At 37.4% G+C, this 16,844-nt stretch overlaps 2 pseudogenes; one reads left to right on the top strand and one right to left on the bottom strand.

Annotated features, from left to right (window-relative positions):
• Positions 1 to 10,404: 10,404 nt before the first annotated feature.
• On the bottom strand, positions 10,405 to 11,533 carry LOC101412244 (BRD4-interacting chromatin-remodeling complex-associated protein-like; annotated as a pseudogene).
• Positions 11,534 to 11,580: 47 nt separating this feature from the next.
• On the top strand, positions 11,581 to 12,458 carry LOC101412681 (voltage-dependent anion-selective channel protein 2 pseudogene; annotated as a pseudogene).
• The last annotated feature ends 4,386 nt before the right edge of the window (positions 12,459 to 16,844 follow it).

Below are 16,844 nucleotides of genomic sequence, written 5' to 3'. Positions count from 1 at the left end.
TAAAATAAAAATATCTGCCAGGTGACTGCAAGCCATATTGAGAATGCCAGTGAAGACTGCAGCCTAGGTTAGTCAGCTGTGGGCTTGCAAATCTGGCGGGACGCAGATCAGTGACTTAAAATCTCAGGTTCCTTACATGAGACTCAGTGCACAGGTGCCTTCTTCCCCCTGGTCTGTTACACAACAGAACAATGTGGGACCCAAGTTGGTGTTTCTTTTTTGTTTGTTTGTTTTCTTTGTTTTTATTTTTTTATTTGTTTCAATTTTTTAAATTGCTGACCTCTGACTGATGTCATGAATTGACAGTCTCTAACAGAAATTTGAATTCATCACCTGTTAGTGAGATAGAATCTTTGAAGTTATAAAATATAGTGCTCCTCTTGCATTTTATGTCATGTTTGAAACAAATCAGGTGGAAAGATAAGGAAAAGGAGAAGGAAGAGAGAAAGGGAGACTCCCACCAAAATAAGGATTGCCTGGAGCTAAGAATCCCTCCTTCTTAGCTGGAGAGCCCTCAGGAAATGCCATAGAGATTTGTGGCCAAAGAAGAGGAGTTGTCCTACTTTGAGATCCCCTGAAGCAGACCCCTGGACAAGAACTTGAATTTAGGTAGTTTGTTTGGGAGTGGATCCCAGGAAGCCTAAGTGAGGGAGTGGGGAAGTGAGACCAGGAAGGGAAAAAGCAATAAGGGGTGCATTAATGTGAGGTTACCTCTGTGGGCGACGGGGCTCAGTCCTGCTGGGGATCCCCTAAGAAACCTCGTGGTATATGCCTCAGGAATGTCCAATAGGAGAACAAAAAATTGACCATTTACCCACCTATTCCTTTCTCCCATTGGTTGAGTGTTGCTCTCTCACTTGATTAAGCTTAAGTTAGACCCAACAAGCTCCCATGGTGTGGGGGAAAGCCTTCCGCAGAGAAGCAGGGAAATAGGTGGCTGAGATAGGAAACGAGCTCCATAGTCTCAGGGGGACTCAGAAGGTGGCAAAGGGGATGTGGAATGGAACAGCAACAGTGTTCTGAGCACTTAAGCCAATGTTCTTTATTACCTTCCGGTATCATTCCACTTGGTAATTGGTACAAATGCCTTGCTTCTGAAGTCTGGGGCTCGCCAAGTGTAGGCATGTTTCTACCAGGTTCTGTAGGGTTCATTGTCTGCAACAGCACAGCAGGATTATCTTCACGTTAATCACAAGTTCAGGGAAATAGTGTACTCAAGTGTATCAGGCCTATGGAGATGAAAAAAGCAGACATCATAAACATATACAAGTCTCACCTAACTCAGAATTAAAGCCCTCCTTGATATCAGGGTTTGTTTTTTATTCCATGGCTCTTGGACATGTTCCTTTTGCAGTTTCAGGGGATTGAAATTTACTGATATAATGGTATATCTTTTAAAAATCAATTCACCAAAATTGCACTGAAGGTGCAAATGATTCCCAACATCTAGGGAAATATCCCTAAATCATGGAGGTCCCTGAGTAGAAGAAAGAGTCTTTAACATCTGTGACACTTGTGTGTTAGGGTTCTGGGTTCTACTTTGTGTTTATAATTTCTTTGGATCCTCACGTTTCTCACTACCATATATATTGATGCCCACATTTTCTTTTCTTTTTTTAAATAACATTGCTTTACTTCATAATGAACGCCTGTTACTATTCATATGTCCCGAATTATATTTTAAAGAAACACAATTTCCAAGGAAATATTTTTTGACCAGATCTTCCCCTTCATCAGCCAGGTAAATATTGGAAGTTCCAAAAATATGTTTCTACAAACCTACTATTTTGGGGATTCTGAATCATATGATCAAGCAGTGAGTCTTTAAATACTAGCTTTCAAATTTTCAAGGTATCCTCTATATTAGAAACATGTAGAGAAATTGTAAACAAAGGTCACTTTGCTACAGCAGATGAAATGAAATGCAGTTGAGTAAAAGTGTAGACAGGGACATCAGTTTTAAATGCTGAGTGAGTCTAGCAATCCCAAAGGACAGGAGTGCAGGGCTGCTTAGGTTTGCATTCACACTGAATTCCTCTGACCCAGAGCTCTAATCCTGGGTGTTCAGCATATTAGGAGGATGAGGACTCCTTAATCTCTGTCTTCAGACTCTTACCTTCAATACCCCCTCACTGCTCTCTCTCACCGCCTCCCCCCCAGGCAGTACAGCTGTGCTAATTGTGTCTCAATTTATTAGGGCAGTAGTAGTAAGACGTGAACTTCATGAATAAAGCACTTGCCAAATCAGTGGGTATTTATTGAATATTTGCCTTGTGAACAGTAGCCAGAGGGCCAATTTGATTCTATTTCAGTCTATTATTGAGTAAACCATGACCATTCATTAAAATCAGTGCAATTTGAGTTCGGCGAACCCCAAATACAAACAATTACATATAGAACATTTGCTGCAAGTCTGTATTCTGGGATTACATACATTAAAATGAAATAATTTTTAAATAACTGATGTATGTGGTTAAGTTTTTACACTTGAAAGATAGCTCAGTAGATTTATATGTTCACAATTTTGAGAAAACTAAACAGAAATTCTTAAAACCAGAGGGAGGGGAGCAGATATAGCCCTGTGGTTGAGCACTGCCTCACACATAAAAATTCCTGGGTTCAATCCCTGGTAACTTCTAAAAACAAAACAAAACAAAAACCTAGAAGGAGGAATGATTATTCATTGTTGGTAGGAATGTAGAATTGTGCAGTCACTGTGGATGGTTTGGCAGTTCCTAAGGAAGTAAAATATAGATCTGCCATGTGACACGGCAATACCACTACTAGGTATATACCCACAAGAACTGTGAGCAGTGACACAAGCAGACATCTGCGCACCAATGTTCAGAGTGACGTTATTCATAATTGTCTAAAGATGGAGACAGCCCAGGTGTCCATCAACTGATGAATGGATAAACAAACTGTGGTATATATGTACAATGGAATATTCTTCAGTGTTAAGAAGAAATGAAGTTGGGAAGCATATGACGACATGGATGAACCTGTAGGACATTATGTTAAGTGAAGCAAGCCAGACATAAAAGGACAAATATTATACAATTTCATTATTATGAACTAAATATAATAAGTAAACTCATGGAGTTAATAACTAAAATATAGGTCACCAAAAAATAGACTGAGGTTACAAAATGGAAAGCTGAAGCTTAATCTGGGTAGAATTGGTAAAAGCATTGTTTGTAAATTTTTGGAAATAAACAGAAATACTGAAAGCACATCATGGTCTTTGTAATTAGCAGCACTAATAGTTATGATAGTGGTTGAAAGGGAAAGTCAAACGTCCTTGAAGGAAGGTTAAAAAAATGAAACATGGCACTGTATAACATAATGAACCCTCATGCGAAAAATGAATATAGTTAAAAGTGCATATATGCGAATGTTTTTCTCTGAAAAAGAACAAATGTACACTAGTGTTACAAGCTGTTACTATCAGGGTGATACTCAGGCAAAAATACAACCAAAGTAAACTATGGACAGCAGTCAGTAGTGTATGGTAACATAGTAATAATCTTCCATTAATGGTAAAAAAAGGAAATATACTCAGTGAAAGTAACTAAAGAAATGGTACTACATATTATTTGACTCCAGCTGTACAAAATATAAATACAAATAAATTAGAGAGATGGAAATAGATTAGCAGTTATGTGTGGTGGGAAGGATAGAGAGATTGAGAGGGGATTACTTAGGGGTAGAGCTTTTTGTTTTTTTTTTTTTGTTTATTATTATTATTATTTTGGAGCAATGAAAATGCCCTCATATTGATTGAAGTGATGAATGCACAGTTCTGTGATTATACCAAATGCCACTGACTACACGTTGGGTGGATTATACGGTTTATGAATATATTTCCATAAAATTGATTAAAAAAAACCCAGAAGATGTACCTTATGGGCCTTTTATTTAAGGCATTTAAATATTTTCATAAAACAACCGTCAGTAGCTTCATATATTCACTATTCTATCTGTCCTGTATGAATATGAGTTCATTAAAGCATATTAATGCTAAAGCATAATTCCTGCTTCCGTAAGGGTACTTTGAGGTTTTGAAAATCAATGGCGGGGAGCAGATGTGGCTCAAGCACCCGCCTCCCATATGGGAGGTCCTAGGTTTGGATCCTGGCACCTCCTGAAAAAACAAAAACAAGACAACAAGCAGAACAAACAAGAAAACCAAGGCAGGGAAGCTGAGGTGGCTCAGTGGTTGAGTGCTGGTTTCGTACACATGAGGGTTCTGGGTTCAAACCCTAGTCCCTGGTACCTCAAAAACAAAGCCAATAGAATACCTTTTTTTTTTTTTAAAGTAGGAAAGCCAATAGCATTTCATTATCAAATACTTTTAGCAGAAAAATTACTTTTCTTTTTACCTTTACCTGTGAAAATAGACATAACGCTAATTTCTCATAGCTATAATAGAAGTGTGAAAAGTCTGTTTTTATATCCAATAAGAAAAAGTATTTTTTTTAATGATGTCTGATATTTAAAATACACTTGCTAATTGAAATAAAGTTCAGGGTTTATTCAGGTTTATTCACTGAATGAATACTTTGGCATAAAATGTAGATACGTATATTGCCTGATATGGTTACAAGAGAATTCTAAAATTAGAACACACACTAATTTCAGATGGACGAATGGGTTACATTTAAGATATCTTCAACCGAAATGTGCCTTCATTACGGTCATTTTTAATAGAAAAAATTTACATTGTTCCTTAAACAATTCTTCCCAGGTAGTTTGGCAGAATGTCTCTCTCCCTCCCCTTCTAAGACTGTGCTCTGAGCCTCTCCTAAACGGGCTTCTATTTCCATCTGGGACAGGAGAGAAGTTTAGAGATTTATTTTCTACTGGTTTGAGTTATGCCATTAACACTTTAGAAGGCAGCTAGACTTAGCTTTGATTTTTAAATAACAATAAGCATTTTCTCAATTCACTAGCACAGTAAAAATAGTTATCAGGAAAGGTTATCAGGTAGTGGTAAGGAGTGATACCAACAAACACGGTTAACACCAAAGCACTTGGCAGTGGCCCTAAAGTATATTTCATTTTTATTAAAGGCATGTACTTTAGCACTTTTCTAAATGCATCACACTGCAGCACATACCCTGGAAATGTCGAGAACAGATGGTTATGTGCTTCCTTCTCACTTCTTCTTTCTTTTTACTCTGGAAGCTCATTGTCATTAGATTCATTCATACCTTCTTGAAAGATAAAGTTCTAGGCACACACATGAATATTGTAATGAAAAAGGATAAACCTTTGTCATCATTAAACAAATAGAAATTAGGTAATTTTTTTCCTACTTCACATTTCTGCTTGGATCCAAGGTAATTTATGTGCTACTATAGCGTGCCTAAATCATGGTCCTTTTCTTTAAAAGGTAATTCTTTCTTCAAAAAAATCCTAGCAATATTCATGCAATTGAACTGAATTTTAGGTATTTTAGTTAGTTTACATAGTTTATTTTAGTTATTGTTGTTTCTGAAATTTTCTACTCTGATGTTTCAAGTTCCCTATATCATGAAAATTTTGGGAATAAAGCTGCTGTATGTGTAGTAACGGGAGGCCATTGAAGTAGTAATATGCAGTAAATCGTAACAGTAGCACACAGAGAAAGGTATTTAATCTATTTGAAGAAGATAAAACACTAAACAATAAATTTACATACAATTTTGAACTGGCTGTCATCTTAGATAAACTTCTTTCTACTTGCACTAAAAAAAAAAAACCCACCTAAAACCAATGACAGAGATGGTATATCATCTTTACTCCTAGTAATGGAGTACAGGAGCCAGTGAAATTTATAGGTGAACTTTTAAGCATTTCTGTATAAAAATTTATATTTCCAAAAGGTATTATTTTTTATTTTTATAACTTACACAGAGATCTTGGGAGGAATGCCATTGATGATACTTACACATGAATATTTCCTTACTTTTCCATTTTTCATTAGATTCATATAGAACAATTTCCTTTTAAGCTAATATTATCCTTTCGTTTTATATGTGCAAACATTTTAGTAAGAGTAACTAGCCTCAATTCTGGACTAATCAATGTAGAGGTTTGTATACTTACACCTTCTATGAAGACTTCTTGATTTTGACAATGCAGATGGAAACTATCCAAAGACTTTTTGTCCTTAAGGTTAACCTTGCTTCGACTAATTTGATTAGTTCTGTTTCATGACAGAAATACTTTGCCCTCTGATATCCTCTATAGATAGGCTGAAAGACATTAAGCCCCACGAAAGTGCACTGTAGTGTACATAAAACTGTCTCAGAGTTTAGCCTTTCATTTTATCCTTCCTTAGCCTTTAAGATGCTTTGTGGGCATTCACTTAATGCCGCTGTTCAATTTGACGCACAGGGAAAATACTACACTAATAACCAATAAGCTTTTCTTTGGTGGATATGTAACCTATTTCATATTTTCAATGGATTTTGAGTGGAAAAATTTCCTTTGTAAGTCGGAAGTTATTTTTCACAGAGCTGCAAAAACAAATAATAGACAGCAGTCTAAGGAAGAGGTTTCTAGAATTGACAACTATACTTTAATTCTCATAGTCAGTGAGGAAACCCTTAATAGTCTATGTGAAAGCTGCAGTTTATATGAGAGAAAACAGAGTTTTGAAAATTCCATGTTTATAAGAGGAACGCTTATGGCCTTGAAAAAGAATATCCATATTTTTTATTCCTAGTAATTTAGTAGAGAAAAACCCAAAATAAGAACTCAATATTTAAAGAAAATTAAAGTTGCAAAAAAAGTAAGACTTTAGGGTTCCAGTTTAAAGAAAATTTGCTCCTTTATTGTCACATTTTTTCATTGACTATTGAGCTCGTTCTAGCTAAGAAATAGCTACATGGAACTTAACGCATTCACTCTAGGGTTGTTGTTCATTAAGCAGTGGTCTCCCCTGCAGCCCTAGACACAAGGGTATGTTTTCTCTAGACTTGTTGACGCACCCTAGCAAGCTTAACAGCCAGTCTTTGCTATATTTATGTTGCCGAAGGGATCGTGGCCACTCCTGGCTCTCTTCCACACTGCTCAGAGTCACCCAGGAAAGCTAACAAGGGCCTTCTCTCTGCCTGACCTCTTGACAATTCAGGTTGCTACAGTGCAGCCTGCTGGGAGGTCTTCTTCCAGGAAACCACATGAGACATGGGCAAGAGCCCTTCTGCACTTAGCTTTCCCCTCAATTCATCTAACCAAGTTCCCTTCTCCTGGACTCTGGAATAGCCCAGATGATTCTAGATTCAAAGAGTAGGTCATCTTTTTCCTGACTCGCTGGGACATACACAATTACCACCAAGTCCACTAGTCCTGGCTTTTGATATGTTTAGCCAATGGGGGTGATCAGGAATTAAATTATCCATTCTCTCACCACAAAGTCTAGTATTAAGGACTAGATGTCTCCATGAAGTAGGTACAAAGGGGAAGTTTGAGACTAAAGACGATCAACTCCAGCCTCTTTGGTGATGGGCATTCTCACCCTCTCCATCCCCTGGGTCAATAAGCCTCATGGCTCTGAGAAGTGGTTAAGAAGTGGTTGCCTTTATATCTTCACATGTTTACATCATTTCCATCTACTGAAAGATTATATATCAGTGATTGCACAAAATGTGGTAAGGATACATTAAAAAAAAAGCCTTAGAACTATTTTATGTCGTTTGTTTCAATTCTGACATACTTCTGGCCCTCCGTGTACTTAAAATTGTTTTCTCTCATAGAACTGAGAGCTCTTTATCTAGAAGATAAGCAAGTGAATATATGGAAATGGAATGTAACAGAATCTATTCAACATATAATCTTTTCTTTCTAAACAGAAGATTCCAAAGGAAGAATAGGAAATATTCCTTCTTCATCTGCACTTCCCTTTCTTTGTCCAGAATGTAGATGTTGAATATTTCATGATCTAAGGAAATTGTGAAAAATTAAGATCTTTAGCTCAATGAGATTGTAATTCATTTTTTAAAATATGTTAGCATTAATTAAGATATTCTGAAATTGTTATATGCTGTTTATAATGCTTTTAACAATTAATGGAAGACTATATTTGGTATAATCCTTATAATAAAAATATTTGTATATGCAAACAACTGAATTAGAAATAATGAACATATTTTATATCGATTTGTATATTGTCATCCTATGAAGTAATTTATTGTAATAATGACAATTCCACTGAGTTAGTGGACTTTGGTTCATCTCTTGCTCATGTAGATTGTACAAATGAAGCCATAATTTGGAAATTGCAGGTAAGAAAGACAATAAACATAGAGGTTTTCATTTCTTTAGCTACTGATTTTAATTGTCTAAATTTCTATTTTTCTTAATAAAAAATAAATGATTACTAAGACTTGGAAAAAACAATTTTTAATCTGTGGAACTGCACAACACAATGAGCCTTAAGTGAACCATGGACTATAGTTAACAGCACAATTACCAAAATGTGCTTTCATCAGTTACAACAAATGTACTACACCAATGCAGGGTGTTAAAAATAGGGTGGTATATGAGAATTCTGTATTTTATGCTTGATTGTTCTGTCAACCCACAACTTTTCTAATTAAAAAAAAGAAATTAGTGCCAGAATTGTTTTCTGTGGTAAAATAATACGAGTCTGAAGAACACAAAGATAAGGGAGGAAATAGCTTAAGATGAAATGGAGAAGTAGGCAGGACCATAAAATACTTTGCCATGCACCGCTGGCATCTTCAAGTTTTTAAATGGTCATGAAAGCCAAGCACCATGAGAGCAGCAGGATGAAGACATGGCCCCTGCTTCCAGCTCATAACCTATGTCTCTTTATGCAAAGGACCCCTGTTTCTGCTACTAGGGCTCCCCTGTTCCTCCCTCTCCACTACCAATATAGCTTAAGAATGAAACACAAAATAACAAAGTATAGAAAAGAAAGTCAATTAGGGAACAGGAAGAAATGCCATTTTCTGTATCCTCAAACAAGCAAATTAATTTTAAAGGAACATTAAAAACAAATGTACTTGTAAACTGGCTGTTGATGATGATGGTTTCTCTGGATAAAATATGGCTCCAGGGAATCTGAATCGAGGCTACCTGGCCATACCACAAAAACTTCTGGAACTGAACACATTTTTGCTATGAGGATGTTAATTGTAATGTAATTTTTTCCAATAAAATTTGGTTTGCATTTCTCCAAATAGTAAAAACATTCCCAACCATGAATGATCATGGAAAATGGGAAATAAGCTCTTTCACGGAGTGTCATTATGATTCATGGGTAACATATTTTCGCTGCCATTAGAACACTTGCAAAATTAAGCTAGAATTACCCCCAGATGACTGCTATTAGCCAACGCTCCAGGATCCAGTGCCAAAAATAAATCCTTGTGATGACAGACTTCAGCAGTTGTACAAAGCAGGCTTTTAGAGATTGGTTTCTGGAAACCAAATATTACTTGTTGTAACAAAGGGCCTATCATTAATAAATATCTAGCCCAGACCAGTTAAATAGATGGGTTTCCTTTTCACAGTGTAACATTGTTTACAGAAATAGCATAAAGGCACTAATGATAATATTTTTTCTGAAACTCTTTTTTTTGGTAAAGAGCCTCTGTAGTTTTCAAATGTTACCACATTCACACCTAAAACATGCCGTTTTCTAAAAGGTAAGATTCGATAAAATCCTGGAAAGTGCAACAATTGCATTTCCTAATTGTTGTTTCTTTGATGAAATCAGAAGTGGCCCCCAGGCTCTCTGAAGTCACACTCCTCCAGCTCGGTGTTCTAATAACTCCTGGCATAAGTAGTATTCGATTTCAAAGCATTCTTGGACATCAATTTTTGTAACTAAATAATGAATCAATTTTATGAATGCCACATGGTAAGAAATATCTTTTAAATTTTTTCATGGTGTCTTTTTAATTTTTTTTTAAGATTTATTTTGTGTGTTTATTTCTTCCCACCCCCTTGTTTTTCACTTGCTGTGTCTGTTCAGCTTCCTTGTTTCTTTAGGAGGCATCAGGAGCTGAACCTGGGACCTCTGATGTAGGAGGGCAATGCGTGATCACTTGAGCCACCTCTGTTCCCTGCTTTGTTGTGTCTCTCATTCTGTTTTTCCTCCCCACATCTCTTGTTGCATCATCTTGTTGTGTCAGCTCTCCCTGCCTGCCCATTGTGCCAGCTCACTTTCTTCTTTTGGAGGCACTGGGATCTGAACCAGTGACCTCCCATGTAGTAGGCAGGAGCCCAGTTGCCTGAGCCACATCTGCTTCACTCATGGTGTCCTTTAATTCAGGGTAATGTTTGGGAAATTTGGATTTGGGACATGAAGTCTTCTTAGAGTAAGAGCCTGTAGACAAAGCATCTAGAGTCTCAATAATCTTACTTACTGGTTCTAGCAGCCAAGGATCTCTAGTGGCAAATTTTGCCAGGTCTTCCTTGAGAGATGTTGCTCTGCCTGAGCAACAGTGTAATACAGATGATGATGTTTGTTGAGAGAGTGTCTATCCACCACCAACCCAAAATGAGCTAGGTTGGTTGAGTCTGAAGAAGGCATCCATTTATGGTTTGGATATGGTATACTGAGTTTGATTTGATGGAAATGCTGGTTGTTATAAGGAAATGACTTTGGGATGCATGAGGCTGGACCATGGTGCTGTTCACTGCCTGATTTTCCTGTGTTCTGTTAACAGTGTTCACAGATATATGTGGACTAACTACTAAGTTGGGACAAGCCTGCAGATGCATCAGGGATTCCTTGTTGTATATGGTGTTGCTGAATTTCCAGATTGTTCACACCCTGTGTATTTTGCTGACCCATCTAGATAGGCATTGGCTGGATAGTAACTGGGACTTTTAAAAAAATTTTTTGCAAGACCTCTTTGTATGACTATGTTAAAAACAGATAAAGACGTTTGACATTGTGTGCTGTTAAATGGACTGATAACAGGGTGTGCTACTGACTGGAACTATAGTTCCCAAATAGGGAGTTGCCATTAGGAGTCTGTCTATGAACCAGAAGCTCTCCATTTACATTTTTGGGTGCTTGCTACCCACTGCTCTTTAATATGATTTGAGATACGTCTAGGTTATTAATAGTAAACATAGATGGTGATTAACAAATGTATCAATTAGCTGTATTTGACCACAACCACTATTCTGACTGTTATTGCTCATAAGCTGCCTGGGAACACTGATTTCCATGTGTTAAATAAAGCCATGTGGCACACCCACTGTATTGTTTGTACATGATGCTCCACCAGACATGTGAGTCACCCCTATAGGGTGCACCATCTGACCTGAGTAATTCAAAGCTTGAGTAAAGGATGCTGATGAAGAAGGTTGAAGCTGAGTTTGTGAAAACCACTGGCTTGAGTCTAAACTGACATCCAAATGTGCCTCTCTTCCAATGTCTAGTCAGTGATATTAACCTTCTGCAAGAATTGACAGCGCCGTCCGTATCTTGCATGAGCCTAGCAGCTTCAGCTACAAGCAGAGTGGCAGTAGTGGCCCTCCTCAGGAGACAATCAGGTCACCCCATCATTCAGCCTTGCCATGGCAACCTACAGGCAGAGCTGTGTGCAGCCAATGTGTATTCCTCCATCATATGCTGACCTTAGCAAAGCTGCTAGAGATATTTTAACGAAGGATTTGGTTTTGGGTTGGTGAAACTGGATGTGAAAACAAAGTCATGAAGTGGCAAGGTATTCTCAACATCTGGTTCATCTAATACACTGATTAAGTTACTGGGACCTTGAAGATCAAATACAAATGGTGTGAGTATGGTTACTCTTTCATAGAAAAATGGAACACTGATAACACTCTTGGAACAGAAATTGCAGTTGAAGACCAGATTTGTCAAGGTTTGAAACTGACATTTGATACCACCTTCTCTACAAATGTGGGAAAGGAAAGTGGTAGAATCAAGTCTTCTTATAAAAGGGAGTGTATAAACCTTGGCTGTGATGCTGACTTGGATTTTTCTGGGCCCACAATCCAAGGTTCAGCCTTCTTTGGTTATGAGGGCCAGCTTGCTTGTTATCAGATGACCTTTGACTGTGCCAAATCAAAGCTGATAAGGAATAACTTTGCAGTGGGCTATGGACTGGAGACTTGAAGCTACACACTAATGTCAACGATGGGACAGAATTTGGAGGATCAGTTTGTCAGAAAGTATGTAAAGATTTTGACATTTCACGTAAAACTTGCTTGGACATCAGGTACCAACTGCACTATTTTGGCACTGCAGTTAAATATCCATTGGATCTCACTGCTTCCCTTTCTACAAAGTCAACAACTCTAGTTTACTTGGAGTGGGCCTCAGCTACACTCTGAGGCCTGGAGTGAAGCTTACACTGTCTGCTCTGGTAGACAGGAAGAGCATTAATGCTGGAGGCCACAAACTTGGGCCTGCCCTGGGTTGGAGGCTTAATCCAACCTCTGGGGAAGGATCTTGGAAGGTTTGACCTTAATATATTTCCATTGTAACCAGCAGGCTTTTTTTTTCTCCCAAGAAGGTGATCAAAACAAAAGATGATCTAAACAAGAGCTGTGTTTTATATATTTAGACAGTTAATTGTTAGCTGGTTTCTAGTTGAATTGTTTATCTAGTTGTTCATGCTGCAGTTGTACAGTCACCTATATGTTATTTAAATGCATTTCACTGTTAAATGTACTACCTGCTAATAATGAAACAGACCTTTATGAAAACTGTGCAATTGTGTGTGTGTTTGTTTCTATGTTTCTTTTAACATTTGATACGATATTACCATTAAATGAGATGAATTGGGATATTTTAAGCTAAGGTTAAAAATTTTTGTTAAATTCAGCTATCATTAGAAATATTATACCTTGGTATCTCAGTATGTTACAAATTATTAACAAAACAAGTATACATGAAAAAAGAATTTCTAAAGAGGTCTAAAATTTGGTCCTCAATGAAATCAGGAAGAGGAGAAAACTCAATTCATCTTCAAGAAACTGAAACTTCTTGAAAATGGCAGTCCATCATGGAGCTCTTTTTCAAGCTTACACCTTTGAAGGATGACTTAGGATGAGCATTACTAGAGTTGGCAAAAATAGAATTTGATTTGGCTGCAGAGTATCCAGCATTAGTCAAGTCATCAATAAACTGAAAGAGACCTACGTTTTCATCATTATCCATGAAAATATTTCAGTGTTTCTCATTCCTTTGAGTAGATTGAGATTTTTTATCTGGTATCATTTTCTTCTACTTACATATTTGCCTTTAATATTTCTTGTAATGCCATTCTGTCCCATTGTTTCTTGCTTGCATTGTTTCCAATAAGAAGTCTGCTGCCATTCTTATCTTTGTTCCTCTGCAGATAATGTGTTTTTTCCCCCCTCTGGCTGCATTTAAGATTTTTCTTTTTATCTAGTGTTAAGCAATTTGATTATGATACACCTTGGTATAGTTTTTTTTTTTTTCTTCATGCTTTTTGTGCTTTCAATTTCAGAAATTTTTTTCAGAAAATTATTGCTTCTTCAAATATTTTATTCCCTCCCTTTTCTTTCAGGGACTCCAACTGGACATATATTAGGCCTCTTAAAGTTGTCTCACAGCTTGATGATGTTTTATTCAATTTTCTAAAAACTTTTTTTCTCCCTCTTTGTTTTATATATACATTTTAAAAAAAAGATTTATTTTATTTCTTTCTCTCCCTTCCCCCCACCCTGCCATTGTCTGCTCTCTTGTGTCCATTCGCTGTGTGTTCTTCGGTGTCCACTTGCATTCTTGTCTTGCTGCATCAGCTCTCCAAGTACGTAGTGCCACTCCTGGGTGGGCTGTGCTTTTTGCGTGGGGCGGCTCTCCTTGTGGGGTGCACTCCTTGCACATGGGACACCCCTAAGTGGGAGATACCCCTGTGTGGCATGGCATTCCTTGTGAGCAGCAGCACTGTGCATGGGCCAGCTCACCACATGGACCAGGAGGCCCTGGGTTCACTCCCTGGACCTCCTATATGGTAGGCAGATGCTATATCAGTTGAGCAACATCTGCTTCCCTACATATACATTTTAAAAGCATTGCTATCTTAAACATGATATCAAATATACATAACAGAACATCACCTTTTTCATTTGCTTTGGTAATAAGAAGAAAGCATTCAAGCTACAACAGAAGGTATCTGTATATAAGGTGAGGTAGGGAAATATAATGGTTAAAAACACAGGCTTTGGAAACACATTCTATTTTCTTTACTGACTATTTCTGTGACCTTAGCTTCTTTATGCCTCACCTCTAAGATGGGAGTGATATTACTAGCTGCCTCTTAGAACGTATAGCAAGGATCAAATCAGTTTATACATATGAAGAATTTGAAACCATGCTGATGCATAGTAGGCACTCAATAAACATTTGTTCATTTAAAAATTTTACAGTTGCCTTAGAAAAAGACCCATATTTACTGACTCAGATTCCCCAGGGAAGCAGACTGGAGATCTATATTTTTAACAAATATCATAGCTGATTCTTACATTCATGCAATTTTAGGATGCATAGACCCAACTGATATCTCTAAAGATTAGATGATATGACTTAGCTCTCTTCTCTGCAGAAATCTTTCCCCACCTTCTCTGCAAGAAAAAAATCAACCAATTAATTCAAATGAATATTTTCCAAGTATGTATCAATTGTGTCACAAACTTATTTTGATGCATATAGGAAATAATTGCTGCTAATTTTTTCATTTTTTTAAGGGAATGAAAGGAGTAACAAATAACCAACAAACACCAAATTCAATAGCAGAGATGGGAAAATCATAGCTGCACAAAGTACTTTCCTTAACCACTATGAATCCAAAATCATTAAAGGAGGAATGTGACCAGAGAACAGGACCTATATGGGCCTCTTTCCCACCCTTAGATCCTGATGAGTCCTGGATACACACAGTTAACAGTCCTTGTGACTAACACTTTAAAAATGTTACTACACATCAATCATTTCACACACATATTACCCTCACAGTAATCCTCTGAAGTGGCTAGTATTATTTGTCCCATTTAATAGGTGGAAACTTAAGTTCAGAGGCCAATGTCCCAGTAGAGGCAGAGCTGGGATTTGAGCCCAGAGCTATTTGGCCTGAAATTTGAGTGCATAATCAGTTTTCTATTCTGCCATTTCCCAATACTTAGTGCCAATGATATGCTGACAAATGTTTAAAAATGGACTATCCAGAAAAAAATGTATGTATACAAAAATAAATTTATGGTATATTTTGATGATATAAAGGGCATATAGCAAATGATTTACAAATAATAATACAATATACAATACCCTTAATTGTAAACTCCAAATAGTTGATTGGTTTCCACAGAATGCTTTCCATGATTTTTGCCAAACTCTTGTATCCATAGTCAATCTGTGATTTCAATTGATGAAGAAGTATATTTCTTATATGAATGTTGAGTTATAGGCTCATTTAATGAAAAAGATAAAAGTGAAACAACATGGATATATACTGGAACCTCACTCAGTCAGTGGTATGAAAAGCACTTTTGATGATTTGCATAATAATTTACAAATATTGGGACTAATTCCTTAGTATTTTGTCCTATTCACTAAGTCATGGCTACAGACATGGTACTCTTTTAAGTTTTAACCTGGATTATTATATTTCTCCATTGCTTTCATAAATCTAGACAATCAGCAAAACAATACACCAAGCTCTGATTTGTAGCATTTCCCAATTTCTGTGGTATCAACACTCTCTCCATGGCTGATTTTAAGCTACCAATATCACTGGAGAGATGTACAGCAGCACATGCTACCTAATTTTTCCATCATATTGATAAATAGACATAAATAACCTCAAGAGCATAGATACCTTTAAAATGTGGTAAAATAGAAAGTGATGAAGTTTGAGTATGTATTGCCTTATTATTATTATTATTGTTCATTTAATTTTGGGTTTATACAATTTAATTTTTAAAGCAGTTTCATTAAGATGTATTCCCATACTTTACAGTCTATCCAAAGTGTACAATCAATGGCTTTTAGTGTAAGCACAGTGTTGCACATTCATCACCACAAAAAAATTTTTGGAATAATTTCATTACTCCAAAAATCATGGGATGCAGATTTGGCTCAATTGATAGAGCATCCACCTACCATATGGGAGTTCCAGGGTTCCAGGGAGTTCCTCCTGACCCATGTGGTGAAGCTGGCCCATGTGCAGTACTGATGCGCGCAAGGAGTGCCGTGCCACGCAGGGGTGACCCCCGCGTAGGGGAACCCCATGTGCAAGGAGCATGCCCTGCATGGAGAGCTGCCCAGTGTGAAAAAGCACAGCCTGCCCAGGAGTGGCACCGTACACGGAGAGCTGACACAGCAAGATGACGCAACCAAAAAGAGACACAGGTTCTCAGTGCCCTGGCAAAAATACAATCAGGCACAGACGAACACACAGTGAATGGACACAGAGAGCAGACAATGGGGGAGGGGGGGAGAAATAAAAATCAATACATCTTTAAAAAAAATAGACAAAAATTATGACTGTGTTTAACAACTAGCTTGCAAAATTCCTGAAAATGTAGTAATCATCTCTCATGAGCTGTTAAAATCTAGTCCCTGCACATTTAAAACTTTTCAAATACCAAGTCTAAATGAAATGATATTCAAAGTCCTCCTAAATCTGGCCCCAGCACACCCTAATGCACATTATTTCTGTTCCTCATCAACATGAACTTTTTGCACCTCCAGTTCAGCCAGGCTCCTCTCTGCCCTGCCCTGCACATAGGCCTTGCCCATTTTTAACTCTGGGATCTGCTTCCTCTCAGTCCTTCTGGAAAGACTTACCCCTTTCTTGGCCAAGTCCAACCCTTTTTTCAGGGAC

This window comes from Dasypus novemcinctus, chromosome 4 (genome assembly GCF_030445035.2).
Source record: "Dasypus novemcinctus isolate mDasNov1 chromosome 4, mDasNov1.1.hap2, whole genome shotgun sequence".
Lineage (NCBI taxonomy): Eukaryota > Metazoa > Chordata > Mammalia > Cingulata > Dasypodidae > Dasypus > Dasypus novemcinctus.
The sequence above is the reverse complement of the archived record's forward strand: the minus strand, read 5'-3'. Positions and strand labels throughout refer to the sequence as shown.